The 25,596-nt window shown below is 45.3% G+C and overlaps 1 long non-coding RNA gene across 2 annotated transcripts in view; it reads right to left on the bottom strand.

The window, feature by feature from the left end:
* LOC140219303 (uncharacterized) overlaps positions 1-25,596 on the bottom strand; it is a 46,824-nt gene that overhangs the window by 7,762 nt on the left and 13,466 nt on the right. For both annotated transcript variants that reach the window (XR_011895481.1, XR_011895482.1), the window contains exons 2-3: positions 16,278-16,414; positions 16,125-16,216 (exon numbers count right to left, since the gene is read on the bottom strand). This is a non-coding gene — a long non-coding RNA (uncharacterized lncRNA). The remainder of the gene's footprint in view (positions 1-16,124; positions 16,217-16,277; positions 16,415-25,596) is intronic.

Raw genomic sequence — 25,596 nt, 5'->3', positions numbered from 1 at the left:
CCGTCCATCTCAGGAGGATATATCCGGACGTCTACTCAGATGATAACTGCAAGCTATGCAGCAGGGCTCACGCAACTCTTAGACACATTCTCTGGGAATGTGACGTTATATGCGAAGAAAATGCAGTTTCCCCAGATGAAGCTGCGGCGCGATGGACGGCCGCGTTGCGCAGCTCAAACCTCGAAAATCAACTATGGGCCATCCAGCAAGCCCGTGAGGCGGCGAGGAGACAGGATCTCCGGACCTCCTCGGGGGCGGCCTAGGCCCAGGCCACGAATTTGCCGGATTGTTAATAAAGTTGTTACCACTACCACCATGCCGCGAAATAAACCACGACCGATAATTATGAAATTAATACACGCCCCGAAAAGAGAAGCGAAGAGAAAAGCGAAGAAAAGAGAAGAGACAAGAAAAGGAACTATTTTTTTAATGTCAGAGGACTTCTCAGGAGCCACCAGGCAAACCCGAAACAATTTGTGGACTATTGCGTCCAATAACAGAAAAGCAGGTGCCAAGGTGATCTAACATACAAAAAGACATGAATTGATAATCAGCTGTATGAATGGGACAGTCTTCAAATGAAAATGGTTGCCCTTGGTCGGCGTAGCAGCAGGCTTTGTAAAAAAACAACGACGTAAAAGCGAAATAACAAAGCTCATTCGGCGTCTGAACTTAAAACACCCGAAGCTTAGTCAATAATGTTGTCGACCTGAAAAAGCTTTCTAATGGCATACAGGCCACATGTACTAATAAAATCTGAAATTTGGTTACACCAAGATATTATGGATTTTGAAATAACAACACCAAGCTTCATGATATACCGCAACGACAGATGTCCCCGAGGCGGCGGCGTCCCCATTTTGTTCCAAGAATCACTAAATGTGATGCGATTGCCCGGCATCAAAAGGAGTGGAATGCGTTATCGTTCAATTTATTCTAGATGCGGCCAATACGGTCACTGGGGGTTTTTGTAGTCCACCCATTTGTTCTGACGAATTTGTGGATTCGTTGAACGAATTTTTGTCTACGCACAAAAATTATGCTTTTAACATTTTAATACGTGGCGAGCTTAATATTTTCCTATTGTGAATTGACCGGATTAGTTTCCAAATGCCCTTTCAAGTTATTCCGTACCTTTTCTTGTCGTTTTAGTGCGCACTGGCCTGATCAGGCCTGGAGTGCGGCCTGATCCCGGTGACCAGAACCGGTAACGCACTCTCTCACCAGAGCAGGATTGGCCACCCTGGTGCAGTACTTGGCCACAACCTCCTATATGAATACAACAATCGAACCCCGGCCCTCAGTCCCCAGCAGCCGCGAAGCAACTGACCACGGCGGCGGTCAGATCTGTGACGCTGCAGAGGGTGCTAAGAATACCTGGCTCCGGACAGGCCGCCATTGGAATCTGAACCTGGCAACGTTTAACGTTAGAACGCTATCTAGTGAGGCGAGTCTAGCAGTGTTATTGGAGGAATTAGAGGGTAGTAAATGGGATATAATAGGGCTCAGTGAGGTTAGGAGGACAAAAGAAGCATATACAGTGCTAAAAAGCGGGCATGTACTGTGTTACCGGGGCTTAGCGGAGAGACGAGAACTAGGAGTCGGATTCCTGATTAATAAGGAAATAGCTGGTAACATACAGGAATTCTATAGCATTAACGAGAGGGTGGCATGTCTTGTTGTGAAACTTAATAAGAGGTACAAAATGAAGGTTGTACAGGTCTACGCTCCTACATCTAGTCATGATGACCAGGAAGTCGAAAGCTTTTATGAAGACGTAGAATCGGCGATGGATAAAGTCAAAACAAAATACACTATACTGATGGGCGACTTCAATGCCAGGGTAGGCAAGAAGCAGGCTGGAGACAAGTCAGTGGGGGAATATGGCATAGGCTCTAGGAATAGCAGAGGAGAATTATTAGTAGAGTTTGCAGGACAGAATAATATGCGTATAATGAATACCTTTTTCCGCAAGCGGGTTAGCCGAAAGTGGACGTGGAGGAGCCCGAATGGTGAGACTAGAAATGAAATCGACTTCATACTCTGCGCGAACCCTGGCATCATTCAAGATGTAGACGTGCTCGGCAAGGTACGCTGCAGTGACCACAGGATGGTAAGAACTCGAATTAGCCTAGACTTGAGGAGGGAACGAAAGAAACTGGTACACAAGAAGCCAATCAATGAGTTAGCGGTAAGAGGGAAACTAGAGGAATTCCGGATCAAACTACAGAACAGGTATTCGGCTTTAACTCAGGAAGAGGACCTTAGTGTTGAAGCAATGAACGACAATCTCATGGGCATCATTAAGGAGTGCGCAATAGAAGTCGGTGGTAACGCCGTTAGACAGGAAACCAGTAAGCTATCGCAGGAGACGAAAGATCTGATCAAGAAACGCCAATGTATGAAAGCCTTTAATCCTACAACTAGAATAGAACTGGCAGAACTTTCTAAGTTAATCAACAAGCGTAAGACAGCGGACATCAGGAACTATAATATGGATAGAATTGAACAGGCTCTCAGGAACGGAGGAAGCCTAAAAACAGTGAAGAAGAAACTAGGAATAGGCAAGAATCAGATGTGTGCGTTAAGAGACAAAGCCGGCAATATCGTTACTAATATGGACGAGATAGTTCAAGTGGCTGAGCAGTTCTATAGAGATTTATACAGTACCAGTGGCACCCACGACGATAGTGGAAGAGAGAATAGCCTAGAGGAATTCGAAATCCCACAGGTAACGCCAGAAGAAGTAAAGAAAGCCTTAGGAGCTATGCAAAGGGGGAAGGCAGCTGGGGAGGATCAGGTAACAGCAGATTTGTTGAAGGATGGTGGTCAGATTGTTCTAGAGAAACTGGCCACCCTGTATACGCAATGCCTCATAACCTCGAGCGTACCGGAATCTTGGAAGAACGCTAACATAATCCTAATCCATAAGAAAGGGGACGCCAAAGACTTGAAAAATTATAGACCGATCAGCTTACTGTCCGTTGCCTACAAAGTATTTACTAAGGTAATCGCAAATAGAATCAGGAACACCTTAGACTTCTGTCAACCAAAGGACCAGGCAGGATTCCGTAAAGGCTACTCAACAATAGACCATATTCACACTATCAATCAAGTGATAGAGAAATGTGCAGAATATAACCAACCCTTATATATAGCTTTCATTGATTACGAGAAAGCGTTTGATTCAGTCGAAACCTCAGCAGTCATGGAGGCATTACGGAATCAGGGTGTAGATGAGCCATATGTAAAAATACTGGAAGATATCTATAGCGGCTCCACAGCCACCGTAGTCCTCCACAAAGAAAGCAACAAAATCCCTATAAAGAAAGGCGTCAGACAGGGAGATACGATATCTCCAATGCTATTCACAGCATGTTTACAGGAGGTATTCAGAGGCCTGGAGTGGGAAGAATTGGGGATAAAAGTTGATGGAGAATACCTTAGCAACTTGCGATTCGCTGATGATATTGCCTTGCTTAGTAACTCAGGAGACCAATTGCAATGCATGCTCACTGACCTGGAGAGGCAAAGCAGAAGGGTGGGTCTGAAAATTAATCTGCAGAAAACTAAAGTACTGTTTAACAGTCTCGGAAGAGAACAGCAGTTTACGATAGGTAGCGAAACACTGGAAGTGGTAAGGGAATACATCTACTTAGGGCAGGTAGTGACCACGGATCCGGATCATGAGACTGAAATAACCAGAAGAATAAGAATGGGTTGGGGTGCGTTTGGCAGGCATTCTCAAATCATGAACAGTAGGTTGCCACTATCCCTCAAAAGGAAAGTGTACAACAGCTGTGTGTTACCAGTACTCACATATGGGGCAGAAACCTGGAGGCTTACGAAAAGGGTTCTGCTGAAATTGAGAACGACGCAACGAGCTATGGAAAGAAGAATGATGGGTGTAACGTTAAGGGATAAGAAAAGAGCAGATTGGGTGAGGCAACAAACGCGGGTAAACGACATCCTAGTTGAAATCAAGAAAAAAAAATGGGCATGGGCCGGACATGTAATGAGGAGGGAAGATAACCGATGGTCACTAAGAGCTACGGACTGGATTCCAAGAGAAGGGAAGCGTAGCAGGGGGCGGCAGAAAGTTAGGTGGGCAGATGACATTAAGACGTTTGCAGGGACAACATGGCCACAATTAGTACATGACCGGGGTAGTTGGAGAAGTATGGGAGAGGCCTTTGCCCTGCAGTGGGCGTAACTAGGCTGATGATGATGATGATGATGATCTGACCCAGTCAGTAAAAATGGCCAATCGTATTCAAACCGAATCTAGTTCAGTTTTAGATATCTTTCTTGCTAGGAAAGGCATAAGTCGTCGTAGCCCAGTTGTGCATTTCGGACCATAAATTAGTGTATCTAATCCTCCAGCTATACTTTGTTAAGAAGTTCGATAAATAGGCAAGCATTGTATTTTTGTTTTCGTGCGCTAGTGACGCGGACATTCTAGACACTTTAGAGGATTCTTTCTCTCATTTTCAACACTTTTTGAACGAAATTTGTTCGCTGTTGACGAATTGAGGTGCTTCTTCAAGGATCTGGTGACAAACAGTATTAGTTATTTTGTTACACATAAGCACAATGTATTAAGCAATCGAAGCCCTGTATAACGAAAGAAATCGTACGCCTTGGACGTAAAGTAAAAAAAAAATCAGCAAAACAAAAACAAAGGGGCCGTTGGTGCCTGGCATAGACAACCTAAATGGGATGCGTACGAAGCTAAAAGGCAGTTGGAAGAAACCGGATGAAAAAGAGCAAAGTGAAGATTTTAAGAAATTTCTTCTAACGTCACCAGATAAGTTCTGGCGATGCATTTTGCCAAAAAAAAAAGAGTCCGATTTCGAGCATATCAGTGAACAACGAAGTAGTAGCTGATAATTGGGAAATAGCGAAATCATTGAATAACTATTTTTTCTCAGTTAACACGTCCGATTATTACCTTGCCCTCGACGTCGCCACTTACGACGAAATAATAGCTATCGAGGATATTTCTGTCTCCGGAGAAGGCGTATTGTGACTAATTTTTATATACATCCTACGAAATCACCAGCGATTGATGTTATACCGAACGGCTTTTTTATAAGGGACGCTGAATACTGGGGCAAATATCGTTGCTTGATTTTTAAAGCGTCAATTTCACGCGCTGAACCTCCCTACGATTGGAAGTATGCTAAGGTAAAACCAGTACATACAACCAATAACCGCTCGGTTGTGTCCTCTTTCAGGCCCATTTCTCTGCTATGTTCTAGCGCTAAAAAAATCTTCGCCAAATTATATTTAAGCATCTTACCGTCTTCGTTGAAAGTAATAACCTAATTACCCCCACACCCAGATCAACATGATTTTCGCAAAGGATTCTCAACGGTAACTCAGCTCGTTCAGACAAACCATGACCTTGCAGCAGTGGTTGATATGTATAGCCAAAAAGATAATATATTATTAGATTTTGTAAAAGCCTTCACTTATTTTAGTCACCAAAAATTACTGCTTAAACTAAAACCAATTCTGAAAAACGAGTCTTCACTTTAGTGGATATCAGCATATTTTTCCATGAGAAGCCAATGTGTACCGGTCGATGCTGTAAACTCAAACTCCGCCCGCGTTAATCAGGTGTCCCACAGGGTTCTATTGCAGGGTCATTGTTTTTCCTGTTATTTATCAATGACATCGTACAAAATATATGTGTAAAAATAAAGCGTTTGCGGACAATTGCATACTTTATTCGCGGTCAGAGTGTTCAAGAATCCTTAAACACATCATTATTCCCATTCCACACTTGGTGTATAAATTAGCAGCTCACAATTAATTTCAAAACTAAAACATTCACAATGAGAGTGATGTGGTAAAAAACGACCGTTTTTGTTTACTTACTGCATTGATTGTCATGCTCTGTCAGAGGTCTGTAGACATATATACTCAGGATTAATACTCATATCTGACTTAAAATGGAATGACCATGTCGAATACATTGAAAAAAGGCCTTGAAGAAGGTCTGTTATCTAAGGAGGAGTCTTGGAAATGCCACGCGGGACATAAAAGTTCTCGCCTACAAGACATTTATTAGGTGGTTGTTGGAACATGCAGCTGTAATGTGGGATGCCTCTGCTGTGTTCAACGTAGAAATAGAGAGGGTTCCAAGAAAATCTGTCCCACTTGTCTTTAATTGTTATAGCTGGCAGACGTCACCCTCATTGCTCTCACAAAAAGCGGAACTTGAAGGGCTACGAAGAAGAATAAGTACGGAAAGGCTGAAATTCTTCTATTTCGTTTTACGTGACAAAATTATATTGATACCGCATCGTATCTAGAACCAGCATCATAATTTACAAGGCACTTTTGTCACTCTAAGAAAGTTGTAGATATTATAAATCGCACCGATACGTTCAAAAATTTACTTTTTCCGAGAACAACCCGTGCATAGAATTTTTTACCAGCCAATGTTGTATAATGTGAAACAGTCAACCTATTTATCAATTCACTCAGGAACCAATCCAGACTTTTTTCTCTGACTGTATTGGTTCTATAGTGATGCATTTCATTATCAAAAAATGCAATACTTTTTCCTCTGTGTTAAGTTTTTGCATTCTTTAACGATATCTTTGTGATGTTACATGTTGAAACTATTTGCGAAAAAAATTATGCATGCTCACTCCTCCTTGAAGCCTGGGAGCCAGGTTAGCAGTATGGAGAAAAATCATAAAATTAAATAAAATTGTTTTTCCGAGCGTCAATGAAGCATGCAAATGCACGCAAAATTGCTGCGCTACTGGCCGCTGGAGGCTATTTGCGTGTATTCGCGGGTCTCTTTGACGGTCGGGAAAACACCTTTATCTATGACGTATTGAGCAACAGAAAGCTGTATCGGGAGTTCTCATGTTGCTGTGCAATTTTACCACTGAAACTTTTCTTCCAATTATACTATCTTAAATGTTGACTAATTATTTAAGACTAGTAACATAGTTTGGCGGGACGAAAAAAATAATTTGAGTATCTGCAAGCAACAGCATACAACATTACTTTGCTTCTGTCCAGTTACGTGGCATTAGCATATTTTTAAACTCTGACAGAAGTTAGCTGGGACACCGTGTATAGCTACCCATGAGCAGTGGTCGATGTCCGTCCGTCTACGCATTGCGTCGACAGGAAAATTATTTCGTCGCCAGCTCATTCTAGTGTAGGTATCTTCACAAAAATTAAACTGAGATTGGTTGCCAAGATTGCTCTATTATTATTCCTATTATTATTCCTATAATGAGCCCTGCCTTAACGATGCTACGCCGTGGTACCTATCAGAGTCGTTTATTCTCACCTTTGTGGTTTATTGTTGTTATTACTGATTTATGTAATATTTCTTGCACACAAACACTTGTTATTGTAAATACGTATTGCGGGATCTCGCAAGGCGAATGAAGGTTCGTGAAAAACTTCATAAAAACATTTATTGTGACATTTCAGAAGCCGAACGTGTCATCTCCCTTTGTGCCTGCAATCCGCTCGCTGGAGCAGATAGTCGCGAGCTTTCAAGTTGGATTGCTACTAGCCGCGGGAAGTGTGTGCTGTCAGCTCGCATCGTAAAAAGGCTACGAAAGTTTTGGAACAGCTGTAGTGAAACCGACGCGCTCTTCTGCATTTCTGTGGCACGTTGAAGAAGGCGAACACCCACGCCGTCATTACTGGAATGTCTTTGTTGGTGGCTGACACTCACACTCGTATACGCTAAACAAAACTTTCAACCTTCCACACCCGACTCCAAAGACAGGTTGTCTGGCGAACTTAATGTGTTTCAAAAATGACGCGGGCCGAAAAAGCTTGTCTTACTTTTCAGAAGCCAAGACCAGCAGCATTAGCTTCAGGAGCGTGGTTTCTACGGCAACGTTGATCTTTGGCACACCAGACGCAGGGCTTCTTTGCAAAAAAACACCACGTGATCTCCTCCACTCTCTCTTCGGGCTAGCTGGGGCCTCTCCAGCGCTTTCCTTCCTCCATAGGAAAAGGCGTTATCCACCCGAATGCAGCACGAAGGCTACAATTGTTCCCGCAGGTTTCTCAGAAACAGCCCTCTGGCGTTGAGGAAGAAGTAACGCTCGTGAGGAACTGGAACCGGGGATTAACGCCTTTCCGCGGTAGTAGTTCTACCATCTAAACTAACAAGGAACCAAGCAGTTCGTAGTGCGAGAACTAATTATTCACTGTTAGAGCAAAGAACACTGAATATGCGAAATCAGATTTGAAGAATCCCGCAAGGTGGAGGAAGGCTCTGGAACGGAAAAATTGTCATTCGACGAAATGAACCATGAAGCTAGAATGGAAACACATGCCACAGAAACATCAATTGGATACAAATGCACGCGATACGCACAGATTAACAATGCTTTATTTAGTGCTCAAATATTCCAGCAACTTTGACTTACTTAATTACTTGAAGCAACTGTAAAAATAACTGCATGAAAATATGCTGGCATAAACGTAAGTAAAACAACATACATTTTATTTAAGCAAAGACAATGTAATACTGATCTAAACATGGCCTTACGAGGCCGCGCATTTGAGCGCGTTGCTGCTCGAAACTCTGTGGTCGTGTCCAATTATGTCATGGAACACCTAAGCGTGAAAATGTACTACAGGCTAAAGCAAAGCGGTGAGGTCCCTGTACAACTTACCAACCCTAATTCCTGTATGGCCAAAAAAGAAAAATAAAACAATAAGTCTGCGTTGTGCGTTTGCCTTCACGCGGACTGAGCTGTTTAATAAAATAGGTGGGGAGGGGGGGGGGCTACGCGATGTGGGGAAGACACCAACGGCATCTTGTTAGCAGTCGCCTTGCACGTGCTGATAAATTTACCCGTCATCTTTGGTGAGCTGAACTGTTAAAATTGTTTGCGTCAATGTTAAAATATCTGCATAATTTCTTAAGCTCAATTTTCAACTTGTTGACCGCATCAGAAACTACCATATTTAGGAGCTTCCCGCTGGCAATATTTTCAACAGCTATATTTGCACTTTTCGATTATGTGGCACAAAACGGGCAAGAAATTATTGAAGTGAGGTTGGGCCACGCGTTTCGTGCGCGAGAGAGCAACACTTATCAAAAGGTGTTTAAATGAATCAGCACTGCTCAGTCACTGGCTTGGTGAGCGCAACAAAATTTAAAGGCGACGGCGTAGATGGTCACTTTTATCGCCTTGAGGCTTGTACAATATACATAAGCGAAAACTTGAACTTCATGGCCGATGGCACAATAGCGTTGCAGCCCGGCTGACCAACGCAGGCACAGCAAATGGGAAAGCGCCCACACAACCGTTTTTACCAATTATTGCTAATGTACTCTAGTCTCACTAGCAGTCTGCAGAAGGGACCATGGCGAACGACTGAAAATTGCCTCTGTGGTGGAAAAAATTTTGTATTTGTTTTTGAAGCGTGCGGCATGAAATGTGGATGACAAACACGTACAGCTCTGCGACAGAGCTCGTTCGCTGTTATCGATTGATGAGTACAGATGGTGAAGGTACTTACACTCAGCCTGCGCATCATTTGAAGCCAGCTTACTTGTCCCCTTTTTTAATGCATTGTGGACTTCAAGGCACGTGTGCATTGCTATTTTGCGGCAAAAGACGATGGCCAGTGGGTATCGTGGCGACATCTCAGCAGTTACGTCTGGCCGGTGAGAGCCCTTGTGTGTGGAAAGTTAATCGAACTTCGAAGAATTAATAACGAGGCTTCTCTACAGTTTAAAGTCCTTGTGCGATCATAAACGGAATGTGCCGTCGCAATTAGTCAAGGGAATTAAGTGATTGTGGACTGCAAATGCGCGGGACAGTGGGGCACGTATTCGTCACCGGTGACAGGATCAGCACAAAGGGACAGCTGTAATGCATTGCTGTTCAAAAATGGTGCGATCTTCAAAACACCGATTCGCCATCTTTATCAATCGTGTCTAACCCTGTTCAATCAGTCGCTTTCTTGTGGCTACCGCCATTTTCACTGTGCTACGTTGTTGCGATGAATTTTGTAGTGTTGCAACGTCATCGCTCTCGGAAAAATACAGAAACTAGTGGCAATGAACGCGCTATAAGTTTTCAACGATGATTCCCAGGTCCATCATCGACAACGTCTTTCTCTTGTACCAATTATATCTCGACAGTCAATAATATTAGTGTCTCTCAGCGCATCTTTGCTGCAGCCTGTAGGCATGTTGGGCGTAGCCCAACTGTAGGTTGTAAGCGCACGTGAGTGGAATGCTACGCGCTGATTGTGACCTGCGGTTTTGATTCACAGGAGAACTCAGGCGAAACACGTAAGTGGTTTAAACGCCCTAATTGAACTCGGAATCGTCATATAGGTGCGGCAGCAGCCGCTTGCGCCATTGGTTCAAACGGCGGCAAGCGTCACTATGACCGACGAAGAGTTCCAGAGGAATTTTCGTCGGTCTAAAACGCCGGCGTGCTGGCTGTACGACAAATTAGGGGCCACCCACGTTTGAAGATAGTACGTAGTGGGCCTCATTTGCTGACTCTAGAAGAGGAAATCATTCGTGCCCTCCGATTCTACGGCAGCGAGAAAGTCATGGGATGCGCAGGCTCGGACTCGTTTATCGGACGTCACCACACTGCTTTGAGCAGTTGTCTCCAACACACTTATTTACGTGGCTATGGAGACGCGGCCGCTCGATTTCCTCTGGATTCAAGGAAGCAAGAAATGCAGCCACACAATCAGGTTACTCAAAAAATCGACAAAACAAGTAAGCGGAATGGTGACGAAGGTATCTCAAAGAAGAAGCGGAATGAGAGAAGGAGACACAATCAAGCTGGTCAGAAGCCTTGTGGTCAGCAGAGTCACGTACTCGTTCCCGTACCACAACAAGACCAAGCACGAAAATGAACAGACGCAAACGCTACTACGGAAAGCGTATAAGACGGCGCGCTACATCTGCCAACACGCCCCACGATAAACTGTTACAGATGGGCCTAAGCAACACATTCGAAGAACTCGTGGAAGCGCAGATTAATGCACAGATCACCAGGCTCCAGCAGACTGCCACCGGCCGCAAGCTCCTAAAAAGAATAGGGCATAACACAGATGAAATATAGGATCGGGAAGCTAGCACCCCAGACATCGTTCGCCAGACACTGGACGTTAGCTCCCTACCGAGAAACATGGACCCGAATCTCTACGCCGCCAGAAGGCAAGCACGAGCAGATTACGTGGAACGATACCTAGCCACACTAGAAAGCACAGTATACACAGACGCGGCCGTATACCCATAGGACCGCAAAACTAGAATATTTAGAGTCGCGGCAGCAGTGGTTGACAACACGGGAGCACCAATTAGCTGCGCGACCCTGAGAAATTGTACGGTAAGGGGGGGGGGAGAAGTTGCCGTAGCCCTAGCGGCGGCTGAAGGTTACCGCAGGACCGAATCTCTGATAATTCTAACACATTCCAAAGCAACATGCAGGAACTACATACAAGGCAGAGTTAGTAAGGAAGCACTGAGAATCCTCCTCGAAACCGAGCATCCTAACAAAAACATAAAACACAGGATATTCTGAATAACGGCACACACCGCGATAGAGGGCAACTCAAATGTGGAAAGCCTAGTTCGCGAACTCACGCACCGAGCAGGGCAGTCGGAAACGGCCCTCTTAAAGGTGGAGCCGACGTATGCAGAAATACTTAAACATTACAGAGGAAGGAGACTTAAATATCCCCCGCCCCACACATCGGTCACACAACACGAGGCAGTCAGCTGGCGAAGACTGCAAGCAGGTACGTTCTTCAACCTGCACAAACTACACAAAATGTTCCCTACCCATTACAGGGATACATGTCCGTGGTGCGTGGCAACCCCCACGTTATACCACATCACGTGGGAATGCAAGCGTAATTTCGCATTACATAAAGTAAATAAATAACCCAATTGCGGAACGATGGGAGGGTCTGCTCACCAGCAGCGAGCTCGCAGCCCGACGGGCAATTGTGCAGTACGCCTGCGAAGCAGCAACACTCAGCGGTGCCCTGGAATAGGGGCGCCGACCTTGTGAAGCCGCCCGGACTCAAGACATGAAGACACCGGCCCACCGCCAATCTCTTTGAGATATAGAGCAATGAAGTTTTTCCATTCCATTCCATTCCTGAAGATTGTGGCCGGGCACGAGCCATACCGATGTATGTTCATTAGTAGAATTATTTGTTATCATTGTTCTCTCATTCGAATCGTTAATTGATATCGATTTTGTTTATGGCTTTCACCGTGATATTGTTCTAACAATTTCTTGTGTGTCACTTTTTTTCAGTGGCAGATATTGTTTTATTTTCTGTAAAACCAAATGTATTTTTCTTTTTAAACTTCCTTGTGGCTTTTGCTAGACAGGGCATGAGCTTATTAGTAGGCAACCCATTGTATGCAGATATGAAATAGCACCCGTATTCAGCACAAGCAATATTTCTATCTATCACAATCGCCCTTACATGGAGGCATGTTTCGTACGTTTTCAATTGAGTTCTTCAAAGAAGAAATGTTTTTGGCTGTCGAAATACTGATAGAGGCCTAATATCGATAATTAATATCGATATTAGGCCTAATACTGGTAGAGACCTAATATCGATATGCTGCTATATTATTTTAGGCGACGTAGTTTTATGGCTTCCTGAAAGCAGCTAGCCCTTTTGGTGAGACGTAGCGCAGCTGCTGCAGTATTTGTAGTGCTTCGTCGCCCAGTTTGAATAAGAATGCGCATACTTGTATCATAGTGATAACAGTGAGGGCGTGCAAGTGAGCCAGTGTAAGTAAAAATACCTTTATAGTGGACATTGTTATAAGACTAAAGATATAATAGGAATAAAAACAGAGCGCCTACGAAAATGGGATTATCTACAAATTCTTAAACGTCCCGGCTTCCACTCGGAAGCCTTGTTCACCTGAGTAAAGCCGAAACCTTTGAGAATTTTAGTCTACCTCATTTTGTTCGGCGTTCTATCTTTATTCTTGTTATGTCGTTATTTCTCCGCCAAACGAAATTTCGTTAAACTCTTGATTTCAGACATTACATAATTTTCGTCTACCCCTAACTTACTTTAACCTATACTGATTCCATTTTGTTCACCCTTTATGGGGAGACAAACTGTCAGCCATCCCGGGCATGCTCATATGAGTTATTTTCGTTTTCCTTTTATTTATTTCTTGAAACACGCACAACTAAGTGGGCTCGTGTAGGGCTACATTGAACACTTGTTTGCAAGCAAGTGTGTGTGAAGGAATGTCACTTAGCCGTGGTAACGAGAGTGAGCTATACGCGTAACCCCGAGGAAAAAACTATGCACGTTTCTGCCCTTTGTAATCTTTAGTGGTGCCATATTCGACGACTGTCCAAACTAATGTGGGAGGGCTTGATGTTTTTTTTATGGCGAAAGCTTTATATGACTCATGATGCGGAGAATACGGTGTTGGGCTTGGTTGCATGAACACGCCATAGCCCGAAAAGGCTACAAACCCTCTATTTTTGGTGGGAATCTAACCCACGACTTTTGGTGTCAATTCATGGAAGTTAATTAAGGCACGGTAAATAGGATGAAGTAGTTAAGACACTCCAACCCACGACCTTTGGCGGGAGTGGAATCCTCGGCCTATGACGGGAGTCAAACCCACCACCTTGTGTACTGCGCATGTTGTAACGAACACTGTTGGTCGCGTCGCAGGGCTTCGCGTGACGTGGATGCCAGGCTTTGCTTTTATACACGTAGAGATAAGTAACGGGCCCTTAGTTTATTTAGAACAGATGACGGCACCGCCGAAATTGCGGTGCCGTCAAAATTTATTGCTCGCGGGAAATATTTCTTTTCAAGCTAACTTTAATAAATTTTGCGAATGATCGCATTACTTGGGCGCTGTGCGACCCTATTAGTCGACAAGACGTCAAACAATTTATTGTTTGCACGGGCCTGGCCACCCAAAACAATTAGCTAAATTACCTCGGCCCGGGTAGCTTCCCTAGTAAAGATCACTTTGCCTGTCTTATATTGTAGAATATGGTAAGCAGGTTGATCACGGGAATATAATCACGGAAAATTTTGCACTTAATGCAGCCGTGGTAATGAACCGCCAAAATGATTCCTTGGTCCCTGCTTAAGAATAGGTTATGTTGTTGCAAGCGCTTACTAACACACATACCTGTCTGGCCTATATAGACTTTACCACAAGCCAACGGAATGCGGTAAACAAGCCCAGTGACGCATTTGATGAAGGGTGTCACGTGTGTCAAAGGGTGTCATTACCGCGGCTGCAATAGGTGGAAAAAAATTGCGCCATTGTTTGGTCGTGTAACCATTGTAGAGAAGGGTAAGACCAGATACGAACGCGAAATCTTAGAAGCTTTTCACATTAGAAATGAGAAAGGAATTTGTGTCAGTGATACGCCTTTGTGTTTGACAAACAAGGAACGAGCTTACCTATCGGGTAGGTAAAATATTATTAATAAAGAAACTGACAATCATGCCCAGGTCTTGGGAGGCGTTGAAGATGCGCATACGTCGGACGTTATGTGCCGGCAATGTATATTTCAATAAAGTACACTTGAAAGGCCAGCGTCCGTCCGTGTCTAACGCCTTTTCCTTGTGTGCGCGTCCTTTGTGTTTCGCTCGTACCCTTTTTCAAATTCATCATGCACCAACTGGCCCAAGAGCTTGTGCTAATTACAGTGAAAGCTGTATTTTATAATTTCTAATCAATCTGACCTAAAGGCACCGAAAACATGGTTTCCTTATTATGCATACTTGACGTGAACGACGAAATTCTAAGGCTAGTATGATAAGAACGCCCCTTTTTACTCCGAATGTTTTGATGGCCGATAAGCAGCTGCTTACGCCGGGCAGTACCTACTATGTATTTTCAAACGAGCATACAGTGAACTTATTATTGCAATATAGTTCATATGTCTAGATTTTCGGCAGAAGGCACAGCGCATGCAGCGAACATTGTCTAAACTGCGGAGTACACGTCATCAGAGTGGCACCACCGCTCGCTGCAACGTAGCTCAGCGTACTTGTTCCCGATGTGAAGCTTGCCATATTACTCGAGGATCTCGTGGGCCTGCTCTTTCTATTACTTTTAAGTTTAAATGTCTTTGAGTGTTCTGGTTGAAATGAATTCACTCCTTTCGTATGATCGAGCGTTCACCGGCATTGTAAGCATACACATTAAAATTGAAGTAACTGCTAATATTTTTTGGTGCCACAACCAGGATTTCATTGTGAGCCACGCAGTATTGGGGGTTCGGGATGAAGTTTACCACTTCGATTGTAAGAAGCTAACCGCAGTCATGTTATCGAAGAATTTCTACATGGCGCGGCCATTCAAATGCGGCCCCATGAAGTGGAGCTCCGGAGTGCAATGCCATGGCTACTACGCTGCCATGACAGGAATACCAAGCATAAATGCCACGGCCGCGCATTAACCATGCCGCCACAGCGGATTGCCCTGACGCCACAATGTTAAACATAATCTGGTTAACGCGACACGACCGTGAATGCTCACACCACCCCAGGCTGGGGAAGGTAAGTTTTAGCGATGACCACGGCGCGGCAGAACTTTCACCGTGCTGGGGGGGGGGGGCATGGATGTGTTCCACCGCCCATGACCTGCGTAAAGCAGCACTTTCTGGTTGTCTTACACGAAAACGAGCTTTACATCATGTCGTCGAACTCTCTTCAGTCTATGACGGAAGCGCACGCGGCATCGCAAGCGCTTCCACGTGAACGTCGATATTGCCAAGGAGAAGCAAGTCTAATGCCAGTCATATTCTTCAAAAGGATTAACTTTGCGTAAAATGAGATTTTTAGATATGTGAGCTTTTGTAAATATACTTATTTTTTGTATAAATTTAACCTCATAATTGCATTGATTCACAATCTTTTCCTGAGCCTGTGTTTTTTGTGGTAATATCTGAAATGAAATTTCTTCGCATTCATAGGAAATGAAGCCTTCTTCCACTGGAAACAATTTATGCTGCACTATGAAGCTCCATTTTACGAAAGGCACCAACAGAGTGAAAGCGAGCAAGGAGCTGCAAAGACAGAACGCTGTCAGATCTATAAAATATTTTGCGTTAGTACGTTACCTTTGGCGCCCACGAGCATTGCATCAAAAATCGTTGTATTTCCAGAGAAAATGCCAAGTTTTGTGAAAGTTCCTTGTAGGCTGTTCTTCACGCTGTGTGGGAATCATTTTTGTCAGTATTCGCAAAACTGAACAGTGCATTTTCAAAACTTACATGGTTCCATTTAAAAAATAGACTCTTAGAAAATCGGTATAATTTGGCGTTGTTGTGTTCACTAAATCAACTTTACAAAAGATTTTTGTCCTTGCCGTAGTATTTACTGTCCATATGGTTTCATTTTGAGCATAGAACTGTAAGAAAAAGAGAAGAATTTGTTATCATCATTAGCGAGAAATCACCCGCAGATTCTGCACGAGCATGGCAAGCTGGGAAAATGTATACTAAGCAAGAAGCGATTTCAGGAACGAGGACTCATCTGCAGTCTGTATGACTTCCTGACAGGCACCTGTGGATAACCACATGCTCTACGTAGGTACATGTGGAGAGATCACGTGGTACATGTGCCTAATGTAATGTACGCTATGCATAGTATAACTGATATTATGATCATACACAGAGTTTGCTTATTATTCGGGGTCCACATTCATGCCCATTAGCTAGGTAGGCTAAGAATGCCAAGAACACAAAGGTGAGCTTCGCACTCTAACGCCTTTTGTTGCAATAAATATTTCTTTCTCGTTCTGTATCGCACTATAATAAAGAGCTACGCTCTATTTTTGGCTGTCATTGCAGTATGGCGCCCGAAGTGAAACAGGACGAATTGAAAGGTTTAATTGAGAAGTAGGCGGCTAGTTATCTTAGCCACACTTCGTATTAATTCTCAAAAGCATATTCACGGCGCTCCACATATCATAGAATTTCAGAGACTCGTCGACCATAAAAGTACTATTGCCTTTATGATGTGCGATGGATATGCCAGAGCATGAAGTTATAAACTCGGTATGTGCTGGAAATGTTATTAAAAATTATTCAAATTATGGATTTTTACGTGCCAAAACCACTCTTTGATTATGAGGCTCGTCTTAGTGGAAGACTCCGAAAATTTGGACCACCTGGTATTCTTTAATGTGCCCCTCAATCTAAGTACCCGGATGTTTTCACATTTCGCCCCCATCTAAATGCGACCGTCGTGGCCGTGATTCGGTCCCGCGACCTCGTGCTCAGTAGCCCAACACCATAGCGACCAAGCAACCACGGTGGTTTATTGAAAATGTGATGTGTCATACGTCGGTGCTTGATGCGCTTGTACTCATCTTTCTTAATGACATGGTTAAATGAATGAAGCATATTATACCGCTATTCGTCCTTGTTTTCCCTTATTACCGAAATGTGGCCATACGGACGTGTAGTGGCAATTTCATGAATATCTGCTTCGAATTGAAGAGGGGTGCAGATTGATCAGAGTGGCTTTAAACTATTGCAGGTGCATAAATGCTAAACTTGGGCTTCTACATTCTGAAATCTACAATTACTCCATTACAATGTCCCATTTGTTCGACTGGAATGGAGATTTAGATACGGATGACTGTTTCGTTGCGTGGATATGTCGCGGTAGTTTCCTCATGTAACTGTGGTTTGTACAGCCAGGTGTTTTCTTAATTTAGACGAAGCTGAAGTGGACGTTGATGGACAAAAGGATGTGTATAAAAATTGTACAATTGAGTGTTCATTGTGTTGGGTCAATACTTTTCAGCGTGTATTAGCTTGTGAGGTTGTATGTAATCAAATACTTAAAGCAAAACATTGCAGCAGTTGAAAGAGTTCCAATGGTTAACAAATATGAAAAGTAACTAGTGCGTACTACTCATGGCAAAGGAATTTTTTTATATTTCCGCTGGAAGTTATTCATAACATTTATAAAACAAAACTAGTATTACGGCTTCGCTCTTCTGGCGCCACATATATTATTCATCTAACAATGGGAAACATGCTGTCTATGCGTCTCCAAAAGACAGGCCATTTTAAATATTTCTTTTATGATCAATCATGTAATGCATTACGTTAGTACTAATTATTTTGAGATTATAACCTACTGTCGTGTCTTTTACTGCTTATATTGCCAGACATTATTTTTGAAAGTCGTTGGATTAAAATAAACTGCAAATACGAATATACATACCCACCTGCTATTAGGTAACAGGAAAAGCTTGCATACCTGAATCAAAGTTTTGCTTGCATCTTTAGTTTTCTTTTCATCAAAGAGCTCCGGATTATATAGCTACTGCATTAATGCTACCAAATCAGTAATCAAGAACAGCTACTTTAGCATTATTCTTTTCATTGATGAGATTGGAGGAAAAGCTTGGATTTGGGCGGCCTAACTAATTAGGTTCATAAGAGGCTCCGGACCAACATAAAAAACTAACAAACACTGACGTTCTTCGATCCATAAGCAATCTCGGTTCGCACTGAGGTGGTCACTACAAAGTCCGTTTATATATATACCTCAGCACTAGGCCGAGGCGTGAAATATATACTTCGTTAAAATTGCCTCGCGTCCTGATAAACATGTTTTCAGTGGCTTGGGTAACTTGCGATACAAGACGCACTTTTTCTCGAATGTTTGTTTCTGTGATAATGACTATTGCCTATCCTGCTAGGTTATTGGGCGGACCGTGTTCTGAACGTGATCGGTGAGCAAATTTTGTGCCACGCGGTTCTGACAACCCCGTTCTTTTGGGATGCACTGATGTTATTTATATTGTTACGTAGGAAGACGCAGATGAAAAGCTATGTACAAGTATATTTACAAGAGAATACGCCGCACTTGGCCAAGAGGCAAAAACACGCGCTAGCCTCCAATCGTCTTCGCCGTCTTCTCACTGCTCGTATCTTCGCCATTGGAAATACTGTTCCGTAGCACTACCCCCGCCGGCAAAAGCGCCGTCCCGGACCGACTAAAGACCGGACTCGAAAGCAGTGTAGTAGGTCTAGACCCTACTGCCGTGTACGACATCACTAGATGCCAAAGTAGAGGACGAGGTTGAGCTCACGGGAGCAATTTCGTACGTCACCGGCGTCGCCTGGCGCAGCACGCGGTAGGGCCCTATACATCGCGAAAGGATGTTTCGCTCATGGGCTGTGGTCGCCCTCTCGTCCGACGTGACGAGAGGGCGACCACAGGAACATGAGCGCACCAGGCGAAAACTGTACGTCACGTTGGTGGGCGTTGTATTGACGCTGCTGAGTGGCTTGTGAGTCCGTCACTCAAGCCCCGGCAAGCAGGCGTGCATGGTCGGCGAGGACTATGGCGTCGAGCGCATACTCGCTTGGTGAGATCGCAGCAGGAGGAAGTGCCGTGTCAAGGGGCAAGGTCGGTTCGCGACCGCAGAGTAGATAAAATACAGAAAATCTGGCGGTGTCGTGCCGGGAAGAATTATACGCAAATGCGACGTTAGGAAGGGCAAAGTCCCAGTCGTGGTGTTCCTTGGAAACGTACTTGGACAGCATATCGGTAAGAGTACGGTTTAACCGCCCTGTCAGGCCATTGGAATGAGGGTGGTATGAGGTAGTCAACTTGTGTTGAGTGGAGCAGGAACGCACAATGTCAGCGATAACTTTCGAGAGGAAGTTACGACCACGGTCAGTAAGCAGCTGTCGCGGGGCGCCATGAAGTGAGATTACGTCACGCAAGAGAAACTCCTCGACGTCAGTGGCGCAACTGGTAGGGAGAGCCCGAGTGATTGCGTATCTGGTGCCGCAATCAGTTGCGACGGCTGCCCATTTGTTCCCGGATGATGACGTGGGAAAGGAACCGAGGGGGTCTAATTCAACACAAAAGAATGGTTCCACAGGGACCGTGATCACCTGGAGATCACCAGCAGGTAGCACCTGAGGTGTTCTCCGACGCTGGCAGGGATCACAGGCAGCAACATAGCATCGGACGGAGCGAGCGAGACCAGGCCAATAGAAGCGGCGGTGGACGCGGTCGTACTTGCGGGTTACCACAATATGTCCTGCAGTGGGTGCGTCATGCATCTCAAAGAGCACAGTCTGTCGTAGATGTTTTGGCACGACAAGAAGAAGACCAGGGCCATCAGGAAGGAAGTTCCTTCGGTACAGAATGCCGCCCTGGTGGACATATCGGCGAACGGATGCGTCGGTAGGTGTAGAGCGCAGACGCTCGATGAGTACTCGCAGCGATAGGTATCGGTACTGCTCATCGGCGATGTTAGCGAAGGCAGACACAGAGAAAATGCCGTCCGCGGTACTACTGTCGGCGTCGTCAGGCTCGTCTACCGGGTGGCGAGACAGGCAGTCAGCGTCCTTGTGTAGTCGGCCAGATTTGTTGGTGACAGACAACGAATATTCTTGTAGGCGCAAGGCCCAGCGACCAAGTCTTCCTGTAGGGTCTTTCAATGAGCATAACCAGCAAAGCGCGTGATGGTCTGTGACAACGGAAAAGGGTCCGCCATATAAGTATGGGCGGAACTTCGCAACCGCCCAAACTAGGGCCAGACACTCGCGCTCAGTGATAGAATAGTTGCGCTCCGCGAACGAGAGGAGCCTGCTGGCGTAAGCAATAACATGGTCATTGCCGCGCTGGCTTTGTGCCAGTACTGCGCCAATTCCGTGACCGCTTGCATCAGTACGAACTTCGGTAGGCGCAGAAGAATCGAACTGGACCAGAACGGGAGGCGTTGCGAGAAGGTTGATTAGATGCGTGAATGCAGATGCCTCATATTGCCCCACTGGAATATGGCGTCTTTTTTCATAGGCTCGGTTAGTTGTCGTGCTATGGCCGCGAAATTTTTCACGATACGGTGGAAGTATGAACAAAGGCCGATGAAACTCCGGACATCCTGGACACACTTCGGAACAGGGAAGTGCGTAACAGCATGGATCGTGCAGGGGTCCGGTTGCACTCCGTTCGCGTCAACGAGATGCCCAGGGACGGTGATCTGGCGACGGCTGAATTGGCACTTCTATGTGCTGAGTTGCAGACCGGCTCGACGAAAAACGCCCAGGACTGCCGAGAGGCCCTTGAGGTGCGTAGCGAACGTTGAGGAGAATACTATAACCTCGTCCAAGTAGCACAAAAAAAGTGCAGCGGTGGCGTAGAGGTAGAACACCCGCCTCGCGTGCAAGAGGTCCGTGGTTCGAATCCCGGTGCCGGCAATTTTCCACCGGACTAAAAAAAAATCCGCGTGTTGATGAAATTGCACAAACAGGCCTGGAGTGTGGCCTGATCCCGTTGACCAGAACCGGTAACGCACTCCCTCACCAGAGCAGGATTGGTCACCCTGGTGCAGCACTTGGCCACAACCTCCTATATGAACACAACAATGAAACCCCCGGCCCTCAGTCCCCAGCAGCTGCGAAGCAACTGACCACGGCGGCGGTCAGACCTGCGACGCTGCAGAGGGTGCTAAGAATCACTGGCTCCGGACAGGCCGCCATTGGAATATGAACCTGGCAACGTTTAACGCTAGAACGTTATCTAGTGAGGCAAGTCTAGCAGTGCTATTAGAGGGCAGCAAATGGGACATAATAGGGCTCAGTGAAGCTAGGAGGCCAAAAGAAGCATATACCGTGCTAAAAAGCGGGCACGTCCTGTGCTACCGGGGCTTAGCGGAAAGAAGAGAACTAGGAGTCGGATTCCTGATTAATAAGAATATAGCTGGTAACATACAGGAACTCTATAGCATTAACGAGAGGGTGGCAGGTCTTGCTCTTAAACTTAATAAGAGGTACAAAATGAAGATTGTACAAGTCTACGCCCCCACATCCAGTCATGTTGACCAGGAAGTCGAAAGCTTCTATGAAGACGTGGAATCGGCGATGGGTAGAGTGAAAACCAAATACACTATACTAATGGGCGACTTTAATGCGAAGGTAGGCAAGAAGCAGGCTGGAGACAAGGCAGTGGGCGAATATGGCATAGGCACTAGGAATAGCAGGGGGGAGTTATTAGTAGAGTTTGCGGAACAGAGTAATATGAGGATAATGAATACTTGCTTCCGCAAGCGCGATAGCCGAAAGTGGACGTGGAGGAGCCCGAACGGCGAGACTAGAAATGAAATGGACCTCATACTCTGCGCTAACCCTGGCATCATACAAAATGTTGACGTGCTCGGCAAGGTGCGCTGCAGTGACCACAGGATGGTAAGAACTCGAATTAGCCTAGACCTGAGGAGGGAACGCAAGAAACTGGCACATAAGAAGCCGATCAATGAGTTAGCAGTAAGAGGGAAAATAGAGGAATTCCAGATCAAGCTACAGAACAGGTATTCGGCTTCAACTCAGGAAGAGGACCTTAGTGTTGAAGGAATGAACGACAATCTTGTGGGCATCATTAAGAAGTGTGCAATGGAAGTCGGTGGTAACTCCGTTAGGCAGGATACCAGTGAACTATCGCAGGAGACGAAAGATCTGATCAAGAAACGCCAATGTATGAAAGCCTCTAACCCTACAGCTAGAATAGAACTGGCAGAACCTTCGAAGTTAATCAACAAGCGTAAGACAGCTGACATAAGGAAGTAAATTATGGATAGAATTGAACATGCTCTCACGAACGGCGGAAGCCTAAAAACAGTGAAGAAGAAACTAGGAATTGGCAAGAATCAGATGTATGCTTTAAGAGACAAAGCCGGCAATATCATTACTAATATGGATGAGATAGTTCAAGTGGCTGAGGAGTCTTATAGAGATTTATACAGTACCAGTGGCACCCACGAAGATAATGGAAAAGAAAATAGTCTAGAGGAATTCGAAGTCCCAAAGGTAACGCCGGAAGAAGTAAAGAAAGCCTTGGGAGATATGCAAAGGGGGAAGGCAGCTGGGGAGGATCAGGTAACAGCAGATTTGTTGAAGGATGGTGGGCAGATTGTTCTAGAGAAACTGGCCACCCTATATACGCAATGCCTCATGACCTCGACCGTACAGGAATCTTGGAAAAACGCTAACATAATCCTAATCCATAAGAAAGGGGACGCCAAAGGCTTGAAAATTATAGACCGATCAGCTTACTGTCCGTTGCCTACAAAATATTTACTAAGGTAATCGCAAATAGAATCAGGAACACCTTAGACTTCTCTCAAGCAAAGAACCAGGCAGGATTCCGTAAAGGCTACTCAACAATAGATCATATTCACACTATCAATAAAGTGATAGAGAAATGTGCGGAATATAACCAACCCTTATATATAGCTTTCATTGATTACGAGAAAGCGTTTGATTCTGTCGAAACCTCAGCAGTCATGGAGGCATTACGGAATCAGGGTGTAGACGAGCCGTATGTAAAAATACTGAAAGATATCTATAGCGGCTCCACAGCCACCGTAGTCCTCCATAAAGAAAGCAACAAAATCCCAATAAAGAAAGGCGTCAGGCAGGGAGATACGATCTCTCCAATGGTATTCACAGCGTGCTTACAGGTGGTATTCAGAGACCTGGATTGGGAAGAATTGGGGATAAAAATTAATGGAGAATACCTTAGTAACTTGCGATTCGCTGATGATATTGCCTCGATTAGTAACTCAGGGGACCAATTGCAATGCATGCTCACTGACCTGGAGAGGCAAAGCAGAAGAGTGGGTCTAAAAATTAATCTGCAGAAAACTAAAGTAATGTTTAGCAGTCTCGGAAGAGAACAGCAATTTACAATAGGCAGCGAGGCACTGGAAGTCGTAAGGGAATACATCTACTTAGGGCAGGTGGTGACGGCGGATCCGGATCATGAGATTGAAATGATCAGAAGAATAAGAATGGGTTGGGGTGCGCTTGGCAGGCATTCTCAGATTATGAACAGCAGGTTGCCATTATCTCTCAAGAGAAAAGTGTATAACAGCTGTGTCTTACCAGTACTCACCTACGGGGCAGAAACCTGGAGGCTTACGAAAAGGGTTCTACTCAAGTTGAGGACGACGCAACGAGCTATGGAAAGAAGAATGATAGGTGTAACGTTAAGGGATAAGAAAAGAGCAGATTGGGTGAGGGAACAAACGCGAGTTAATGACATCCCACTTGAAATCAAGAAAAAGAAATGGGCATGGGCAGGACATGTAATGAGGAGGGAAGATAACCGATGGTCACTAAGGGTTACGGACTGGATCCCAAGGGAAGGGAAGCGTAGCAGGGGGCGGCAAAAAATTAGGTGGGCGGATGAGATTAAGAAGTTTGCAGGGACGGCATGGCGGCAATTAGTACATGACCGGGGTTGTTGGAGAAGTATGGGAGAGGCCTTTGCCCTGCAGTGAGCGTAACCAGGCTGATGATGATGAAGTAGCACAGGCACGTCGACCATTTGAAAGCGTAAAGAAGGGAGTCCATCATGCGTTCAAAAGTCGCAGGAGCGTTACATGGACCAAACGGCATCACTTTGAATAGGTAAAGACCGTCGGGTGTTACAAAATCAGTCTTCTCGCCGTCGAGATCGTCCACGGCAATCTGCCAGTAGCCGGAGCGGAGGTCAATAGAGAAGTAGCGAGCACCGTGGAGGCAGTCAAGGGCGTCATCAATTCGAGGTAGCGGATACAAGTCCTTTTTGGTAACCCTCTTAAGGTGCCGATAGTCCACGCAAAAGCGCCATGTGCCATCCTTCTTTTTGACCAGTACAACAGGTGACGCCCATGGACTATATGATGGTTCAATAATGTTCTTGGCAAGCATTTTGCAAACTTCTGCGCGAATAACTTGACGCTTAGCCCCTGACACTCGATACGGGCGGCGATGAATAGCAGGGGCATCGCCGGTATTAATGCGATGTTTACCAGCTGTACGTTGGGCCGAAGGACGATCGTTAAAGTAAAGAATATCGTGGTAGGAAAACAGAATGCGGTAGAGCTCACGAGCGTGCTCGGACGGCATGCCGGGCGCAATCATATTCTGTAAGTCGGCGGTGGTACAAGTTGCCGACTGCGATGGTAGAGGAGGGTCGGCTGAATTGTCGTCTACTGTAATAGATGCCACTGAGGGACCTCGAATGAGCAAAGCTCGGCCAGAGACATCCTGCGTGGCAGCACTTGTGTCATCAAGCCAAAATTGACCACTACTTGGCAGACGCAATTCGCCGTAATAGATAAAACGGTATGAGGTACCATGATCCCGTGTGTAAGTAGGACGTCTTGCATAGAAGCCGTGACGCAGTGACCGTCGGGCACTGGTGGGGATGACACTAAGTCAACGTAAGTCAGTGCCGAAGGCGGCAAGCGAAGGAAGTCGACGGAACTGAGGCGACTGGGGTGTGGTTCAGCGGGATCCAGAACAAGCAGGTCAAGGTGGAGTGTACTGGCGGAACAATCGATGAGAGCAGAATGTGCGGAGAGGAAGTCTGAGCCGAGGATGACGTCGTGGGGACAGTGGGCGATGAATGTGAATAGCGCGATAGTGGAGCGTTCGGTGAAGAAGACGCGGGTGGTACACATACCAATTACGGGGACTGTTCCGCCATCGGCGACATGAACAACAGGCGTCGTGGCGGGCGTGATTATTTCCTTCAGGCGGTTACGAAGGCCAGTGCTCATTACCGACA

This window comes from Dermacentor andersoni, chromosome 7 (genome assembly GCF_023375885.2).
Source record: "Dermacentor andersoni chromosome 7, qqDerAnde1_hic_scaffold, whole genome shotgun sequence".
Taxonomy (NCBI): domain Eukaryota; kingdom Metazoa; phylum Arthropoda; class Arachnida; order Ixodida; family Ixodidae; genus Dermacentor; species Dermacentor andersoni.
The sequence above is the reverse complement of the archived record's forward strand: the minus strand, read 5'-3'. Positions and strand labels throughout refer to the sequence as shown.